The following is a 21,094-nucleotide window of genomic DNA, read 5'->3' as shown; positions in this document are numbered from 1 at the left end:
GACGCTGTTCCTGCCAAGATTTTGAAGGAGGCTGTTGACACCATAGGTCCCTTCCTCGCCTTCTTCATAAACAGCTGTTTCACTATGGGGACTGTTTGCACTCAAGCACGCTATTGTTAGACCGTTGCTTAAGAAGCCCAACTTTGATCCCTCCATACCATCCAACTTCCGTCCTATATCTAACCTTCTATTCCTCTCTAAATTGATGGAGAAGCTTGTTTATGCCCAGCTTCAGTCTCACCTTCAACTGCACAGCATTGGTGATACATTTCAGTCTGGTTTTAGGCGTAGACATAGCACCGAATCAGCGTTACTGAGGGTCCAAAATGACATTCTTGGAGCCCTGGATACTAAGAGCTCTATGGTTTTGGTGTTATTGGACCTAACAGCTGCATTTGACACCGTGGATCACGCCATCCTCATTTCTCCTCTCCGACATGTTGTTAGACTGCAGGGAGTAGTGCTAGACTGGTTTTCATCATACCTATCTAACCAACCCAGTCTCACCCCATTTCGTCAATATTTGACGACACTTGACCATTCGTCATATGTTGACGTGAAGGGTATACCTTTCGCGTCATTTTTTGACGAACTGGGGACTTCAATACTATTACGTCCGTTGCATTCTCTTTCCTATTTTATTACCATTTGCGCGTCGGTTTAGGGTTAGATTTACATAATGACATCCCTACCCAAACCTAACTCTAACCCCAACGCCAGGTGACAACTGTTTCTAACCCCAACGCCAGGTGACAACTGTTTAATTTCGCGTACACTGTTTAATTTCGCGTACACTGTTTAATTTTGCGTAATCTAACCCTAAACCGACGCGCAAATGGTAATAAAATAGGAAAGAGAATGCAACGGACGTAATAGTATTGAAGTCCCCAGTTCGTCAAAAAATGACGTGAAAGGTATACCCTTCACGTCAACATATGACGAATGGTCAAGTGTCGTCAAATATTGACGAAATGGGGTGAGACTGTGTTAATCTAACAGATCTTTTTCAGTAATGCTAAATGACTATTCTTCTTCGGTTGCTCCTCTATCATCTGGTGTGCCTCAAGGATCCATTCTCGGTCCTATATTGTTCTTACTCTATATGCTGCCACTTGGTCAAGTCATCTCTAAACACAACGTTCAGTTTCATTTCTATGCAGACGACCTCCAGATTTATCTTCCTGTGATTCTGAGTGATTGTTCTGCACTGGACCCTCTCCATAATTGCATTCAGGATATCAAACAGTGGCTTTCCCAGAACTTCCTTCATCTGAATGAAGAAAAGACTGAGTACATCCTGTTTAGCCCAGATTCACCAAGTACCCCGCTTAATTTTGGTCCTCTAACACCTCAGTTTGCACCTACCGTGCGTAACCTGGGTGTTATTTTTGACAAAAATTAGCATTTTGATAAGCAGATTAGTGCAGTAGTGAAGGCAAGCAGTGCTGGGCAAGCTACTTGGAAAATGTAGTGAGCTAAGCTACCAGTTACTTCACATTAAATGAAGCTTCACTACACTGAAGCTACCCCCCTGGGAAATGTAGCAAGCTAAGCTACATCAATAGTAGCTTGCTACATCCAAGCTACATTTAACCAGTTTTATTATGTAATTATTTATTTAGTTTCCATTTAGCATTTTGGTAATTATAGGCTATACAAGCATACCATAGGCCTAGGTACTTCACATTATGGGGCGGTTAGCTGGACAGGTCTTATCCTACTCCCAGAATAAAATGCATGTTTGTGCTGCCTTAATTAAAAAAAAACCCTGGCCCTGACGTATCTTAACACAGGGGTCTCCAACGTGGTGCCCGCGGGCAGTAGGTAGCCTGCACAGAGTCTGTGAGGTGCCCGCCAAAGCACATTCTATTAATAGTTTCAATTGTAATATTTATTACATGTTTTTATATTAGCTTGGCTTGATGACATAACCCAATCAGAGGTAGCACGAGTCTTCACAGAATGCAAGTGGTAATGTTTTGTATGTATGTATGAAGGAAGGCTTCACAACTCGAACATACGGGACAAACGATGTCCTGTGTCGATTCAAAATGACACGCTTTTTCTCAAATTCAGGACGACTTCAGAAATGTTTGGAAAATTGTAGCTTGTGTGGAAGCTACCTCACTACTTCTTCAAAAAAAGAGCTTAGCTACTGAAAAGCTATTTTACTAAGAAAGCAGCTAAGCTACCGCCAAGCTACTGAAAAATGTTGTTAAACTACTAGCTTCCCTACTTGTAGTGAAGCTACTGCCCGGCACTGAAGGCAAGTTTTTACCAGCTAAGACTTCTCAGTAAGGTCAAATCATTCTTATCCCGATCTGATCTTGAAAAGGCTATTCATGCCTTCATCAGCTCGAGGATAGACTACTGTAATGCTCTTTATACTGGACTTAATCAATCACTCCTCAATCGGCTTCAAATGGTGCAAAACGCGGCAGCACGTCTTCTCACGGACACTTCCAAACGTTCCCACATCACCCCTGTCCTCCACTCACTTCACTGGCTTCCTGTGCGGTTTCGGGTGGAGTATAAGGTCTTGTTGTTTGTGTTCAAAGCCATCAATGATCTGGCACCAGCCTACCTTGCTGAATTAATAACAGTCTATCAACCATCCAGAACTCTTCGCTCCTCAGAACATACCTCTCTGGTCATTCCTAAATTTAAATATAAAAAGTTTGGAGGCCGGTCATTTGCCGTCCAGGGACCAAAGCTGTGGAACGCACTTTCAGCACACTTACGGAGCATCTCTGTGCTGAGTGTTTTTAAATCGCAGCTGAAAACATATTTATTCTTACAAGCTTTTAACACGTAGCCTTTGTTTTTATTGCTATTTTATGTATGGTGTGTTGTTATTTTATTGTCTATCGTTGTTATATTTTATTGTTCATTGATGCATTTTATTGTCTACTGTTGATGTTTTTTACTGGAAAGCGCCTTGTGCTCCTTTTGGTTGTTGTAAGGCGCTCTATAAATAAAATTTGATTGATTGATTGATTGAATCATAGCAGTGGGCCCATCAAAACCGAGCATTTCTCAAGTCAGCCTCTAAACCAGGGTACAAAATAGCAGATTATTTATTGCTTTTGAGGTTTTTGGATGTTAAAATCACACAAACGTCATAAGAAGACCTCAGACAACAGTATAAAAACATTAAAATATGACATGTCATGTGCCCTTTAAGGAACACAGTAATTACTCTCCCTGGTAATTAGTTACTTTAATAATAATGTAACACAGTTACTAACTCAGTTACTTTTTGTGAGAAGTAATTAGTAACTATAACTAATTACTTTTTTAAAGTAACATTCCCAACACTGGTCATGACAGTGTTGCCCTTGCTTTACTTTTGTCCACCAATCAAATGACTTGTAAACAGTGTTGGGTGTAACTAGTTACTAAGTAATTAGTTGCTGTAATTTAATTACTTTTCCCTTAAAAAAGTAAAGTAAGGGATTACTCTTATTTTTCTTGTAATCTAATTACAGTTACTTCTGAAGTAACTAAATACTGTGTATGGACTGTAGAACAATTATGTATACTATAATACAATAGTGGATTTAGCATGGTTTTTGTTAACAATTCTCACAATTAACTGGTTGATTATTAGCATTAATATTACTGAGATGTTGGCTATTTATTAATACCTAAATAAAGTGTCGGCGCCACGAGCGGGCCCTAGGGGGCATGGCCCGACCACTTGAGTCACTGTGCCCACTTACTTCTCAAAATAATAATGAACTTAATAATTTAAAAAATGTGCTGCAAATAAATTTGGTTATACAATGGATACTGATTAAAATTAGGAGTATAATTAATAAAAAAATAATAATTAAAATACTAACCCACAATGCAATGCTAACATAGTCAGCCAGTTACATACACGCAGCCACTACATTTGAACAACACAAATTCTTAAAGCTATCCCAAGTGTTTTGTCTGCACTGAAAGTTAATGTCACGTTCGGGGTCTCATTCGCGATGCGTGAGAACTCATTCTCTATCTAAATAATGTACACTTGTAGGCTAAGTCTCTGCATTTGAGCAAGACGAAGAAATTTTAAAAGGACCCTCTTAAAAAGTTTTTAAAAGTCCTCTCGTCGCCTGCAGTTCTTCTAAAGGTAAAATGCATAGTTCATTCTGGTGTTAGATATGTCAGTGACATTGTTTTCTTTTGCTGTTATTTGGTTATGTACTGGTCTTTATGATTTGTGTGAGTTTTTCAGTCTTGCACTTTAGCGTCATGATAAGTTATGCTTTTACTATAGTGAGGGATTTTTTTGCGACAACAAATTGGCCGGCTGTAATAATCCCACTTATTTCACGGCTAGTTGCTATACGAGTAAATATATAGACATAACATTTAGATTTTATGTCTTTTATTAGCTTATTTTTAAGAAATACAAACCTTCTGGGAACACGTACGTTTCATAATGGGTGAAAGCCAGACGCGTTAAAACAAGTTAAAAGTTAAAAGTCAAAAGACGAACATTCGGTTTAATCAATGTAAATACAATGTCATATACGTTATTAATTATGAATATTTATTCTGTATAATTTGAAGACGTTAAACTCCCTGTTAACGTGACTCGCACGTAGCACCTAGGTGAGGCTGTGTTTCAGGCGGGTGTTCAAGGAATAAAATACCTTTGAATGTTGCGACTGGCCAATCAGTACCAAGCATTTTACACTGCCATGTAGTAATAATAATAATAATAATAATAATAATAATAATAATATATTACTACTAATAATAAAATAATAAGATGAACGAGGTGCCCCCCCAGTGAAACAGGAGGCCCCCTCATTCTGTATTCTCTGGCGCCGACCCTGCCTAAATAGCACATATTAATGCCTGATTCTGCAAAACATCCATTCTACATCCTTAAGTCTCCCCATTTCTATCAATAACAACTACTCTACTCTTTTTTAAAAAAATGCCAGCAAGCGCCAGCATTTTTCATGATTTTCACAAAAGTTTAACTCCATCCAGAAAATGTTCTGAAACATTTTGAACTAACTTTTTTAGCAAGTTTTATATTAACTCTTTCCCCGCCATTGACGAGATATCTCGTCAATTAAGAGAAAACGTTTCCCCGCCAATGACAAGATTTTCCATCTTTCCGCAATACCGCTATTATCCACCAGGTGGCACCCTTCCGCAACTTTTTAAACCCGGAAGTATTGCCCTATGGCAAGCGGCTGCATGTCCGTGTCTGTTTTAAAGATCGCTCTGAATGGGATCTCTATGAAAAGTCCGTCACAAAAATGGAATTATCTCTGCTTTTTGCTCAAAATGTGGAGTTTTTGCAGAAACCTACCCAAATTCAAAAGCTGATTGCAAAAGAACCACTGAAGATAGGATAAAATTGTTTTTTGTTTGAAAGCAGAGGGTCTGTTCTTTCATTTGGTATATTTATATATTAAAAGAAGAAAATTTTCTGGAAGGCATTAAACTTTGGTGAAAATCATGAAAAACGCTGGCACTGGCTGGCAACTTTTTTTTAAAAACGCTGGCGGTGAAAGAGTTAAGAATAACATTTATAGTTGACTTGTTGACTTGCTTTTGATGTACTGATTGATTTGACAGGAGTTACTCTTTCATTCATATCCATTTGTATCCATGCTTTCAAACAAAAAAAAGTTTCATCCTACCTTCATTAGTTCTCTTTTTGTCACCTTTCAAATATGGGTAGGTTTCTTCAAAAACACCCAATTTTGAGCAAAAAGCTGAGATAATTTCATTTTTGTGAAGGACTTATCAAGGACTTGATAGAGCTCAGATTCACAGTGATCTATAAAACATTCACAGAGTTCTTTCTCTTTCACATGAGGTGCTTCTTCCGGGTGGTATAAGTTACGGAAGTGCCACCTGGTGGATAATAGTGGTATTGCGGAAAGCCGGAAATTCTCGTCATTGGCAGGGAAGCGTTTTCTCTTAATTGACGAGTTATCACGTCAATGGCAGCGAAAGAGTTAATACGCAGCAGTTGGAGTATATTGAGGTAAAATAGTTAATAGTTAGTTAATAGAGAGAATTGGACACTAAAGTGGGACCAGAATAATTGATGTACTTATTGTTTCTTTGAGCCATTTCAAGCCTATGCTTGTATCATCTACTACAGTGATTCCCAACCGGGGGTACGCGTACCCCAGGGGGTACGTGAAGAGTTTCCAGGGGGTACGCGAAAAGATTTACATTTTGCTTTGATCTCATTTACTTTTAATAAAAATGTCTTTCGTTTGTCCAGTCATTTACCTAAGATTGATTTTTGTGAGGAAAGCATTATAAAAAGGACAACTTTGTAATTTTAATCTTATCATTAATATAATTAGCTGTCAAGAGTAAATGCGCTGCATGATCCAAAACGCAATAGCGATGTCCAACTCAAGAACGATCTGACTATTTTCAATGAACCTGAATAGTTTCTAAAGACACAAAGTTTATAAACTATAAATAATGTTCAAATAATGCTATAATATTCATTCCCGCTGCCATTACTTTTTCAAATTATGCAAAAAAACTTTTGCATTGTTTTTGGCTAACATATATTGTCCCGGTAGGATGTCTTTTGTATTTATAAAGAATGTCTTCACATTTTGTTTCTCTTTATATTTGAACAGAATAATTTAACTTATTTGCACACTTTAATTATCAGTAACTTAAATTGAGATTTTATTAAATTTAGGGCATTTACTAAAAAGGACTTGAGAGCTCAATTCCAAATAAGCGCCGGAGTGGATAATTTGCGTGTGATTTACTACAAAGGCGCAAATAAAATACACAGGCACAATAATGACATAAGCACATTTCTATAATGACCATTGCAATCTATTAGAGCAGCGCAAATTAGTACAGGGTCGCAAATATGAGACCTCGGCAGGACATCGCAATGAAAATGCGGACTGCGGAGTGTGAAATTCCAGCTAAGTGAAAGTAAGACGAAATATGAACGGTAAAAAAAGTTTTGAAATACCTGATTTGACTTCTCCTCGTGACGACTTCTCTTTTCTCCAGCAAATTAAACATAGCTTGGCTTGGCAAACTCTTTATATATTTTTTTTTAAGTCTGTTCCTCTGGCAAAATGTAATACTCTCCTCGCATTAATGTTGCTTCAAAAGGAAAACTTCCACAAATGTAAATGCAATAAGGTCACAAAAATAACACATTTTCAGAGCTAAATATCTACTGCGTGTCTTTAGTAAGTTCAGTCGTTATTTAACGCCAAAATGATGGTTTGCGCAAGCCGTTAATAAATCTGGGCCTTAAAGGGGTCATATGATGAAATTTTTTAATTTGTAAAATAAGTCTTTGGCGTTCCTAGAGTCCATATGTGAAGTTTTATCTCAAAACACCCTACAGATAATTAATTATAGCATGTCAAAATTGCCATTTTGTAGGGCTGAGTAAAATGTGCCGTTTTTGGGTGTGTCTTTTAAAATGCAAATGAGCTGATAAAATGCAAACACTGATCGCAATGATAGTGGTTTGTTGAAATAAACATGCTTCATCAGTTAGTGCTTTTTACTTCAATGTTTAAAATTAATAAATATTACTAATTATTTGTCTTTAAAACACAACTTAGGTTTAGTTTCGATGAATGGGTACTTGAGCCTTACTGATAGGGCTGTGGGGGTACTTAGGGCAAAAAAGGTTGGGAACCACTGATCTACTAAATACAACCCCAAATCAGAAAAAGTTGGGACACTGTAGAAATTGTGAGTAAAAAAGGAATGGAATAATTTACAAATCTCATAAACTTTTATTTTATTTACAATAGAATATAAATAACATATCAAATGTTGAAAGTGAGATATTTTGAAATGTCATGCCAAATATTGGCTCATTTTGGATTTCATGAGAGCTACACATTCCAAAAAAGTTGGGACAGGTAGCAATAAGAGGCCAGAAAATTTTAATGTACACATAAGGAACAGCTTAAGGACTAATTTGCAACTTATTAGGTCAATTGGCAACATGATTGGGTATTACAAAAGCCTGTCAGAGTGGCAGTGTCTGTCAGAAGTCAAGATGGGCAGAGAATCACCAATTCCCCCAATGCTGTGGCGAAAAATAGTTTTCTGAGTTTCTCAGAGAAAAATTGCAAAGAGTTTGAAGTTCCCTTTCAGTCGGTCACTACGACGTCACGTCGTGACCGACGAATTGGGAACTCGCTTAGAGAGACCAATCTGCTTCGAATACTACTAAAACGCCAATGAACTTGGCATTGAGATATTTGCATAATGCTGGCGCCGCCCCGCCAGGTGCATATATAAGCCGCACGTGCAAATAGGGAAATTAGCTTTTTATCGTTTCGAAAGCCGGCAGTATCTGCTACTGAGAAGCTACTTTACTCTGTTGGGATCGATTGCGGAAGTTGGTTGGACTGGCAGTACCACAGCGGACGCTTCGCAGTATTCCACAGGCTCTGCATCTTTTTTGTTTTGAGTTTAGTGTGTGCGTTGCCTTTCCCTGTGCGCATCATCAACTGAGCATCTGAGTGAATTTCCCTAAAAGAGTGATACGGAGAGCTTTGTGCCTTGTTAAAGGCAGCCACTCTCTAGTATATCCGGAGATCAGCGTCCTTTTCAGGATGGCTTTTCGTCCGTGCGATCTTGGGTGCGGAAAGTATATGGGTCCGAAGGACGGTCACAAGCGTTGTCTCTCGTGCTTGGGCATCGAGCACGCGGAGGCAGCGTTTGCTGGGGGTAAGTGTTCTCACTGCGAGAACATGTCCCTTGTGGATTTGCGGAGACGGTTGTCTTTCCTCCGGGAAAAACGCAACCCGCGTCCTGCGAGTTCTGAACGCCGCCACGGAGCGGCCGTGAAGCTCTCAAAGGATGATCTTCGCATCACTGTGCTGAGCCGGTCGGGGGATTCGTCATCCGGCTCTCAGCCTCCTCATCCACAGCCGGTTGATGTGCCGATGGAGACTTCAGCGTCGTGTTCTACGATGTCTGTAGAATCTGTTGTGCCTCCCTCCGGGTCCACAGAAACCGCAGCATCCGAGGGTGGGCCCCCTCCCTCTGAGGACCCCGACGTCCTTCCTCCCTCCGGTCGGGTCGTGACGCCGGAGTTCGATCCAGAGATGGTGGCCATGCTCGCTCGAGCGGCGGAGACTGTAGGGTTAGAGTGGGTTCACCCCCCTCAGCCCGAACCGTCCCGCCTGGATGATTGGTTCTTTGGAGCTGCCCGGGTTTCACAACCCTCTCCGCCGGTACCATTTATCCCCGAGGTGCACGAGGAGCTGACTTGAACCTGGAAGTCGCCGTCTTCAACCAGATTACGGCCGTTTCAGCCCTCCCCCCTCACCTCCCTCACCAATGGAGCCGCTAAGGGTTATATGGGGATCCCCCCGTGGAGCGTGCGGTCGCGATGCAGTTGTGTCCGGCCACCGCTCCCTCCTGGAAGGACCGCCGGTTTAACGGGTGCTGCCCACCAGGCATGTGGAGAGGCAGCTTCAGCCCTGCACGCAATGGCGTTGCTGCAGGTTCACCAAGCGAAGGCCTTGAGGGATCTGTACGAGGGAGGACACGACTCGTTCGAGTTCTTAGACGCTCCCGTGTCCCAGGCTGGTCTTTTCTGTGAGTCGGTGGAGTCTTTCGCCCAGCAGTTCTCCGCCGCCCAGAAGCAGACGGAGGCGATCGCTCAGATCATGCCCCGGCGCAAGCGACCTGCATCTCGCCCTCCAGCGCCAGCTGCCCCGCCTGCTTCTCGCCGAGGGCGCCCTCCGGCAGCTGCCTCAACCCCCCCCGCCAGAACATCTTCCAGGCCACGGAGGGGGAACAGCCGTCGGCAGCCCGCCCCGCCCGCTTCCCGTGGCAAACGGAAATCGAAGCGGCCCTGAGACGGTCGACCTGGATGGGATCACTCAGCGGGAGACGGTGATGGCACCGCTCCTTCCACCGGTAGAGGGCCGGGTGGAAAATCTTTGGTTTCATTTTGTTTCTGTTCCGCCGGCTTCTCAGCCGGCACCCACAAAACCACAAAAAGAGTGCATTCCTATTCCTTCTCCAGGTCTCCAGAGGATCGAGAGAGATGTGAGCGGGCAGTCAGATGCTCTTCCTCCCTCTCCTCTATCGCCAGTGGGTATTCTGAGGAGTTCGAGTTCGAGCTCTCCGCTACGAAGACCGGACCACCAGCACCCCCTTCGGAGTCTACGTCCTCCACTGAGGAGACCAGACGACCGTCTCCCTCAGCGGGTTCAAGTCAGTGTCACACACACACATACTGTAGATGCTTATGCTGTCACGGCAGATGCACCGACAGTCCCGCCTGTCTCGCTTCGCTGCCCCACCGCGGGTACACCGGTAGTGCCGTTAATTCCTCTCGTGCGGTCCTTGGGGGCTTGGCTTCAGCTTCCCGGCCCGTCTCGTTGGGTTTTACGCACGATCCGCCTCGGTAACTAAATTCAATTCAACCGGCACACACCCAAATTCTCGGGCGTACGTTTCACCACGGTGAAAGCGTCCGATGCACATGTACTGCGTGCAGAGGTCGAAGTCCTACTGGCGAAGGACGCGATCGAGCCGGTCCCTCTTACCGAGATGAGGTCGAGTTTTTACAGCCCGTATTTCATAGTACCCAAGAAAGGCAGCGGGTTACGACCGATTTTGGATTTGCGTGACCTGAACAAATCTCTTCAGAAGAGGTCTTTCAGAATGATTACACCGAAGCAAATTTTCAATTCAATACGCCCCCAAGATTGGTTTGCAGCAATAGACCTGAAAGACGCGTATTTTCATGTGTCCATTCTCCCACGTCACAGACGTTTCTCCGGTTTGCGTTCGAGGGTCGGGCATATCAATACAAAGTTTTACCATTCTGGCTGTCTCTCTCTCCCCGTGTATTCACGAAAGTAGTGGAGGCGGCGTTAAAGCCCCTCATAGAGAGCGGTGTTCGCATTTTGGCTTACCTCGACGATTGGCTTATAATAGCGCATTCTCGGCGGACATTGTGCGAGCACAGAGATCTAACGCTTCGGCATCTCGCCCGTTTGGGTCTTCGGGTCAACTGGGAAAAGAGCAAACTCTGCCCCACGCAGAGGATCTCTTTCCTCGGTATGGAACTGGACTCGATCGATTTATCGGCGCATTTGACAGAAGAGCGCGTCCAATCAATTCTGACTTGCCTCGGTTCATTCCGAGGGAAGAATGCGGTCCTTCTGAAACAATTTCAGAGACTCCTGGGGCGTATGGCAGCAGCAGCGGCCGTGACACCGCTCGGACTGCTCCATATGAGACCGCTTAAGCGTTGGCTTCACGATCGAGTCCCGAGGAGAGCGTGGCACGCCGGCATCCATCTTGTAACTATTACACCTGCGTGCCACCTAACATTTCCCCCGTGGTCAGACCCCGTGTTTCTCAGGGCCGGCGTGTCCATGAGACAGGTTTCCCGGCATGCTGTTGTCCACACAGATGCGTCCGACACGGGCTGGGGAGCTCACGGCTTCGGGGGTGTGAACCCCAGTTGCATTGGCATATCAATTGCCGCGAGTTATGGGCAGTATATCTGGGACTCGTACGCTTCGCTACGGAGCTGCGAGGTAAGGATGTACTAGTACGCTCAGACAACACTGCGACCGTTGCGTATATCAACCGTCAAGGTGGTTTGCGCTCCCGTCACCTGTCGCATCTCGCTCGTCATCTCCTCCTTTGGAGTCAGAAGCATCTGAGGTCCCTTCGTGCCATTTACATCCCGGGCTCGCTCAATACAGCGGCAGACGCGCTTTCCCGAGCTGCGCGCCCCGGCGAATGGCGACTCCACCCCCAGACGGTCCAGCTGATTTGGAGGAAGTTCGGTCGTGCGCAGATAGACCTATTTGCGTTGCCGGACGATACCCACTGTTGCCTGTTTTATTCACTAACTGAGGGTACCCGTTCCCCCCAGTGAGCCTAATAGCACAGACGCTGTGCAAAGTCAGGCAGGACAAGGAGAGCCTTTTAATGATCGCCCCATATTGGACGACCAGGAATTGGTTTCCAGAACTAATGCTCCTCGCGACAGCCCCTCCCTGGCGGATTCCCCTGAGGAAGGACCTTCTTTCTTTAGGAGGGGGCACATTATGGCACCCGCGCCCCGACCTGTGGGATCTCCACGTTTGGTCGTTGAGCGCGCACAAGGTTTAAGTAATTTACCCCAGGCGGTATCTAACACGATCAACGCGGCACGAGCTCCGTCCACGAGACGGGCTTACGCGTTTAAATGGAACCTTTTCGTCACTTGGTGCTCTTCGCAACGCGAGGACCCCAGAGAATGCCCTATTAACATCGTACTTTTATATCTTCAACATAGGTTAGATGGTAGGCTGTCACCCTCCACTATTAAAGTTGATATCGCCGCTATATCTCCGCATCACTCACTTATCAACGGCAGATCAGTTGGCCAGCATGATTTGGTTATTAGATTTCTAAGAGGCGCTCGCAGGCTAAACCCCTCGCGCCCTCCTTCTATTCCTCCCTGGGACTTGTCCATGGTGCTGAAAGCACTCCAAGGACCGCCATTCGAGCCTTTGCAGTCTGCGAGTCTGAAGCTTTTATCAATGAAAGCTCTGACCCTGCTAGCATTGGCCTCAGTGAAAAGAGTAAGGGATTTACATGCATTCTCTGTTGACGATTCGTGCCTTCAGTTTGGTCCCGCTGTCTCGAGTGTAACATTGAGACCCAGACCAGGCTACGTGCCCAAAGTTCCCACCACTCCTTTCAGAGATCAGGTGGTGAGCTTGCAAGCGTTGCCTTTGGAGGAGGCAGACCCAACCGAGGCTTTGTTGTGCCCCGTACGCGCACTGCGATTCTACGTGGACCGCACGCACAGCCTCAGGACCTCGGACCAGCTCTTAGTTTGTTATGGTGGTCAGCAGAAAGGGAAAGCTGTCACTAAGCAGAGGATGTCTCATTGGATAGTTGATACTATCGCCGTGGCTTATAATCTTCAGGGTATTCCTTGCCCCTTTAATTTGAGAGCGCACTCCACACGGAGTGTTGCCTCATCTTGGGCTCTCGCTCGTGGTTCCTCGCTAACAGACATCTTTAGAGCTGCTGGTTGGGCGACACCTAATACGTTCATTAGATTTTACAGTGTTCGTATCGAGCCTGTATCCTCTCGTGTTCTTTCCTCACCAGGGAGGGCACGGAGAGCAGACTCGCAAGTCGGCTTGCAGCCTCCGACTGAGGCTCCAAATTGAGTTTTCAGTATGGAAGGCCATCAGAGCAAAAATGCTTAATGGTTTGAATTGCTCTTCCTCCACTGCCTTGGCAGCCTTTGTTGCGGAGCATTGGCTGTCAGCCTTTCACTAGCTGTATTCTTACGAACCTACGTGTTTGGCTAGGGCCCCACATTGTGTCCCTTCGGGTTCCTTTGTGAGTATTATTCCGTGGGGTTAATCCTACCAGCCCACGTTTCCCTTAGCAGAGCACTGCTTTGCTTACACAGCCACGGCTGTCCTTATTACTATTATTTAGTCCACCATTAGCCCTTAAGAGGGGCGGTGGCTTCTGCAGCGTTCCTATCCCGCTCTGGAAGGGCGCTTCCCAGTCGCTGGCACTTCTGTGGGTTAAAGGAACATCTAGTGCCCGGCCTTTCTGCCTCTACCCTAAGGGGCTTTGGAGGGTTTTTTGCAGACACTGGAAGAGGTCAGCCCCTAGTGGCGTTTTGGTAGGGATTCCCAATTCGTCGGTCACGACGTGATGTCGTAGTGACCGACTGAAAGGGAACGTCTCGGTTACGGATGTAACCCTCGTTCCCTGAAGGAGGGAACGGAGACGTCACATCCCGTCGCCACAGGTGCTGCCACCTGCTGTTACGGCCGGCCACTTTCTGGCTTTCTCAGCGAATAGAAGCTGATTTCCCTATTTGCACGTGCGGCTTATATATGCACCTGGCGGGGTGGCGCCAGCATTATGCAAATATCTCAATGCCAAGTTCATTGGCGTTTTAGTAGTATTCGAAGCAGATTGGTCTCTCTAAGCGAGTTCCCAATTCGTCGTTCACGACGTGACGTCTCCGTTCCCTCCTTCAGGGAATGAGGGTTACATCCGTAACCGAGATGTTATCATCATGTACAGTGCATAATATCATCTTAAGATTCAGAGAATCTGGAACAATCTCTGTGCGTAAGGGTCAAGGCTGGAAAACCATACTTGATGCCCGTGATCTTCGGGCCCTTAAACGGCACTGCATCACATACAGGAATGCTACTGTAATGGAAATCATAACATGGGCTCTGGAATACTTCCTGAAAACATTGTCGGTGAACACAATCCACCGTGCCATTCGCCATTGCCAAAACCCTATAGGTCAAAAAAGAATCCATATCTAAACCCTGACCCAGAAGAGCAGGCGTTTTCTCTGGGCCAAGGCTCATTTAAAATGGACTTTAGCAAAGTGGAAAACTGTTCTGTGGTCAGAAGAATCTAAATTTTAAGGTCTTTTTGCAAAACTGTGACGCCATTTCATCTGGACTAAAGAGGACAATGACAACCCAAGTTGTTATTAGCGCTCATTTCAGAAACCTGCATCTCTGATAGTTTGGGGTTGCATGAGTGCGTGGGGCATGGGCAGCTTACACATCTAGAAAGGCACCATCAATGCTGAAAGGTTTATCCAAGTTTTAGAGCAACATAAGTCCTCATCCAGACGTCGTCTCTTTCAGGGAAGACCTTGCATTTTCTAACATGACAATGCCAGACCACATACTGCATCAATTACAACATCAAGACTGCATAAAAGAAGGATCTGAGTACTGAAATGGCCAACCTACAGTCCAGATCTGTCACCCACAGAAAACATTTGGTGCATCATAAAGAGGAAGATGCGACGCAGAAGACCTAAGACAGTTGAACAACTAGAAGCCTGTTTTAGACAAGAATGGGACAACATTCCCATTCCTAAACATTGGTCCTCCTCCAGCTGTTCCTTTATATGTACATTTAAATTTTCCGGCCTCTTATTGCTACCTGTCCCAACTTTTTTTGGAATGTGTAGCTCTCATGAAATCCAAAATGAGCCAATATTTGGCATGACATTTCAAAATGTCTCACTTTCTACATTTGATATTTTATCTATATTCTATTGTGAATAAAATATAAGTTTATGAGATTAGTAAATTATTCCATTCCTTTTTTACTCACAATTTCTACAGTATCCCAACTTTTTCTGATTTAGGGTTGTAGGATTTAGAAAGTAATTAGTAATTAAATACTTTTTGAAGAGAGTAATTTGTAGAGTAATCTAATTACATGATTGAAGATGTAATTAGTAATTAGTAGGGGTGTGCATTGGCACTGCCCTCACAATTCGATTCAATTACGATTCACCAGGTAAGAATTCAATTAAATTCGATTCTACGATGCATTGCGATGCATCAGAATTCTACTGTAAACAACAAGGCAAAATTTTCATCAGTCATGAGGCAATACAAGCAGTCACTCACACTATTGTAACCGGCACCCAGCAATAAAATGCAACACACAGTAACGTCTCGGTTACGGATGTAACCCTCGTTCCCTGAAGGAGGGAACGGAGACGTCACGTCGTGACCGACGAATTGGGAACTCGCTTAGAGAGACCAATCTGCTTCGTATACTACTAAAACGCCAATGAACTTGGCATTGAGATATTTGCATAATGCTGGCGCCGCCCCGCCAGGTGCCTTTATAAGCAGCAGGTGCAAATAGGGAAATTAGCTTCTTTTCGCTGAGAAAGCCAGGAGAAAGTGACCGGTCGATAAACAGCAGGGAGCAGCCCTGTGGCGACGGGACGTGACGTCTCCGTTCCCTCCTTCAGGGAACGAGGGTTACATCCGTAACCGAGACGTTCCCTTTCAGTCGGTCACTACGACGTCACGTCGTGACCGACGAATTGGGAATCCCTACCAAAACGCCACTAGGGGCTGACCTCTTCCAGTGTCTGCGTAAAGCCCTCCGGTTCCACTTAAGGAGGAGGAGATAGGTTTTAGGGCAGAAGGCCGGGCACTAGATGTTCCTTTAACCCCACAGAAGTGCCAGCGACTGGGAAGCGCCCTACCTGAGCGGGATAGGAACGCTGCGGAAGCCACCACCCGTCTTAAGGGCTAATGTTGGGCGAAGTCAACCGTAGTTGAGGAATAAAGACAGCCGTGGCTGTGTAAGCAAAGCAGTGCTCTGCTAAGGGAAACGTGGGCTGGTAGGATTAACCCCACGGAAAAATACTCACAAAGGAACCCGGTGGGACACAATGTGGAGCCCGAGCCAGACACGTAGGTTCGCGAGGATACAGCTAGTGAAAGGCTGACAGCCAATGCTCCGCAACAAAGGCTGCCAAGGCAGCGGAGGAAGAACAATTCAAACCATTACGCATTTTTGTTCTGAAGGCCTTCCATACTGACACAGTTATGAAGCATCAGTTGGAGGCTGCAAGCCGACCTGCGAGACTGCTCTCCGTGCTCCCCCTGGTGAGGAAAGAACACGAGAGGATACAGGCTCGATACGAAAACTGTAAAATCTAGTGAACGTATTAGGTGTCGCCCAACCAGCAGCTCTACAGATGTCTGTTAGCGAGGAACCACGAGCTAAAGCCCAAGATGAGGCAACACTCCGTGTGGAGTGCGCTCTCAAATTAAAGGGGCAAGGAATACCCTGAAGATTATAAGCCAGGGCGATAGTATCAACTATCCAATGAGACATCCTCTGCTTAGTGACAGCTTTCCCTTTCTGCTGGCCACCATAACAAACAAAGACCTGGTCTGAGGTCCTGAGGCTTTGCGTGCGATCCACGTAGAGTCGCAGTGCGCGTACGGGGCACAACAAAGCCATGGTTGGGTCTGCGTCCTCCGGGGGCAGCGCTTGCAAGCTCACCACCTTATCTCTGAAGGGAGTGGTGGGAACTTTGGGCACGTAGCCTGGTCTGGGTCTCAGTGAGACAGCAGCACCAAACTAAAAGCACGAATCGTCAGAGAATGCATGTAAATCCCCTACTCTCTTCATGGAGGCCAATGCTATCAGGGTCAGAGTTTTCATTGATAAAAACATCAGACTCGTAGACTGCAAAGGCTCAAAAGGGAGACCTGAAGGCTTCAGCACCATGGACAGGTCTCAGGAGGAAAGAGGGAGGGCGCGAGGGGTTTAGCCTGCGAGCGCCTCTTAAAATGTAATAATTAAATCATGCTGGCCAACTGATCTGCCGTTGATAAGAGAGTGATGAGCAGAAATAGCGGCGATATCAACTTTAATGGCGGAGGGACAGCCTACCATCTAACCTATGTTAAAGATATAAAAGCACAATGTTAATGGGCATTCTCTGGGGTCCTCGCGTTGCGAAGAGCACCGGGTGACGAAAAAGGTTTCTTTAAGCGCGTAAGCCCGTCTTGTGGACGGTGCTCGAACCGCGTCGATGTTGTTAGATACCGCTTGCGATAAATCACCTAAACCTTGCGCGCGCTCAACGACCATACATGGAAATCCCACAGGTCGGGGCGCGGGTGCCATAATGTGCCCCTTCCTTGAGAAAGAAAGTCTTTCCTCAGGGGAAATCGTCAGGGAGGGGCTGTCGCGAGGAGCATTAACTCTGAAAAACCAATTCCTGGTAGTCCAGTACGGGGCGACTAATAAAAGGCTCTCCTCGTCCTGCCTGACTCTATACAGTGTCTGCGCAATAAAGCTCACTGGAAGGAATGCGTATTTACGCACCCCCCGCGGCCAGCTGTGTGCCAACGCATCCACGCCGAGGCTGCCCTCGGTTAGTGAATAAAATAGGCGACAGTGGGTATCGTCCGGCGACGCAAACAGATCTATCTACGCACAACCGAACTTCTTCCAAATTAGCTGGACCGTCTGGAGGTGGAGTCGCCATTCGCCGGGGGCGCAGCTCGGGAAGCGCGTCTGCCGCTGTATTGAGCGAACCCGGGATGTAAATGGCACGAAGGGACCTCAGATGCTTCTGACTCCAAAGGAGGAGATGACGAGCGAGATGCGACAGGTGACGAGAGCGCAAAACCGCCTTAACGGTAAATAACGCAACAGTCGCAATGTTATTGGTGTCGGCTAATACATCCTTCCCTCGCATCTCCATAGCGGAGCGTACAAGTCCCAGATATACAGCGCACCGCTCGCGGCAGTTGGGGTGCTATGCACACCCCTGAGACTGCAAACCCGTCATACGTGGCTGAACATCCCGTGCTGAGGGCATTGCAATATACAGAATGCCAGGAGACCCCTCAGGGGCACATCTTCTATCGGAAATGCCGGGTCTACCACGGGGAAAAATTGAGATGACACGCAGGTGTAATGTTTACACGGTGTATGTCGGTGTGCCACGCTCTCCTCGAGACTCGATCGTAAGCCAACGCTGAAGCGGTCTCATATGAAGCAGCTCGGGCGGATGTCACAGCCGCAGCATGCTGTCATATGTCCAGGAGCTTCTGAAATTGTTTCAGAGGGACCGCGTACTTCCCTCGAATTAAACCGAGGCAAGTCAGAACTGACTAGGTTGCGCGCTCTTATAAAACACGCCAATTAGTCGATCGAGTCTTATTTCCATACTGAGAAAAAGGATCCTCTGCACGGGGCAAAGTTGCTCTTTCCCAGTCGACCTGAAGACTTAAACGAGCGAGATGCCGAAGCATTAACTCTCTGTGTTCGCGCACGTCTGCTAAGAACGGGCTATTATAAGTCGACGTACATAAAAGCAGAATGCGGACAACGCTCTCTCTCTGATATTTTAATGCCGTGACTAGCACACGGAGACACGGAGAGAGAGAGAGACAGCTCGAATGGTGTACTCAGTATTAATATGCCCACCCCACGACGCAGAGCGAAAAAACGGTCTAAAGCGAGGGGAGATGGACACATAAAGTACACGTCTTACAGGTCTAAGGCTGCAAACCGATCTGAATATTGAAATACGAGCCTCGGCGTTATCATCCAAAAAGAACACCTTCGTAGAGCCGGTGCGTAAATCAAATCGATCGTAACCCGCCGCGTATTTTGGGTACTATGAGATAAAGGCTGGAAAAACCCTATCATCATCATCTCGGTAAGAGGGACCGGCTCGAACATCCTTCGCCAACAGGATATCGACTTTTGCACGCAGTACATGTGCATCGGACGCTTTCACCACAGTGAAACGAAAGCCCGAATTTTGGGGAGTGCCGGATTCGTAACCGAGGCGGATCGTGCGTAAAACCCAACGAAACGGGCTGGGAACTGAAGCCAAGCACCCAGGCACCGTACGAGGAGAAATAACGACACTACCGAAGTACCCGCGGTGGGGCAGCGAAGCGAGACAGGTGGGACTGCCGGTGGGTCTGCTGTGACAGCATAAACATCTACAGTATGTGTGTGTGACACTGACCTGAGCCCGCTGAGGGTAACGGTCATCTGGTCTCCTCTACGGAGAGCGCAGACTCCGATGAGGGTGCTGGTGGTCCGGTCTCCTCAGCGGAGAGCTCGGACTCCTCAGGTCACCCGCTGGCGATAGAGGAGAGGTAGGGGAGCTGGTGTGGACCCGCTCACGGCTCTCTCGATCCTCCGGAGACCCAGAGAGGGAAGAGGAATGCACTCTTATGTGTGGTTAAGTGGGTACCGGCCGAACAGCCGGTGGAACATATGCAAACCAAGGATTTTCCACCCGACCCTCTATCGGGGGAAGGAGCTCCATCTCCTGAAGAGTGATCCTCTGCCAATCCGGGTCGCCCTTCACTGGCCACTTAAACTCCCGAATTTCACGGGAAGCGGCTAAGCGGGCGGGGCGAGCTGCTGACGACCGGTTCCCCTGCGCTGCCGAGATGGGGTCCGAGGAGGGGAACGGAGGTGGTCGCCGCAGGACGCCGACGGCGAGAGGCAGACTGAGGAGCCGGCGTGGTGGACCAAGGGCAGCTTTCCTTCGCCGGGGCATGACCTAGGAGATCGCCTCAGTCTGCGCAGCGGAGCTGTACGACTCCACGGCCTCGCCGAAGAGGCCGGTCTGTGAGACAGGAGCATTAAAGAAGTTGTTCTCGCCTGCGTCCGTCATGTCAGCCAGACACAGCCAAAGGTGGCGATCTTGAACCACTGTGGTGGACATCGCACGACTGAAGGTCGCGGTCTCCCTCGTAAATCCTTGGTGAGCCTGCAGCAACGTTATTGCGTGCAGGGCCGAAGCCGCCTCTCCGGCATGCCTGACGGGCAGCGTCCGTAACCGGACGACTGTCTACAAACACGGGAGGGAAGGTTGGGTTGTCCCTCCAGGAACGCATCCCGCTCCACTGAAGGGGTCCCCGCCCTTAGCGGCTCCGTTGGCGAGGGAGGTGAGGGGTGAAAGCTGAACGGCCGGACGGCCGCAAATCACGTCAGCTCTTCGTGCCGTCGGGAAAGAAAGGCGCAGGAGGAGAGGACCGAGAGGCCCGAGCAGCTCCGAAGTACCAATCATGTGGGCGGGACGGTTCGGGCGGAGAGGGGTTAACCTTTCCAACTCTACCGTCTCCGCCGCTCGAGCGGGCACGGCCGCCATCTCCGGAACGACTCTGCCTCGGAGGAAAAATGGACACCCCTCTGATGCTGCAGAAGTGACGGGACCAGAAGGAGGTCCAATGGATTCGGCAGACATCGTAGAACACGACTCTGCAGTCTCCACCGGAGCCTCAACCGGCTGAGGATGAGAAGGCCGGTAGGTGGAGGACGCATCCTCTGTCCTACTCAGCGTAGTGACGCGAAGGGCGCCCTGCGAGCGCTTGACAGCCGCACCATGGCGGCGTCAGCACTGCAAAGGCGCGGACAGCGTTCCCGTAGAAACGACAGTCGTCTCCGCAATCCAAGAGGGTTATGCTCTCACAGAGAGAACAGAAACTCTCCACGAACGCAGCCCCGGAGTGCTCGATGCCTGAGCACGAAGACAGCGCTCGTGACCGTCACTGGAACCCTTATACTTCTCGCATCCAAGATCGCACGGGCGAAAAGCTATCCTGAAAAGGACGCTGATCTCCGCATATACGAGAGAGTGGCTGCCTTTAACAAGGCACAAAGCTCTCTCGTATCACTCTTTTAGGGAAATTCACTCAGATGCTTAGTTGATGAGCGCACAGGAAGGCAACGCACACACTAAACTCAAAACAATAAACAGATGTAGAGCCGTGGAATAAGC

Source organism: Paramisgurnus dabryanus, chromosome 3 (assembly GCF_030506205.2).
Source record: "Paramisgurnus dabryanus chromosome 3, PD_genome_1.1, whole genome shotgun sequence".
Classification (NCBI taxonomy): domain Eukaryota; kingdom Metazoa; phylum Chordata; class Actinopteri; order Cypriniformes; family Cobitidae; genus Paramisgurnus; species Paramisgurnus dabryanus.
Note: the sequence above shows the minus strand (reverse complement) of the source record.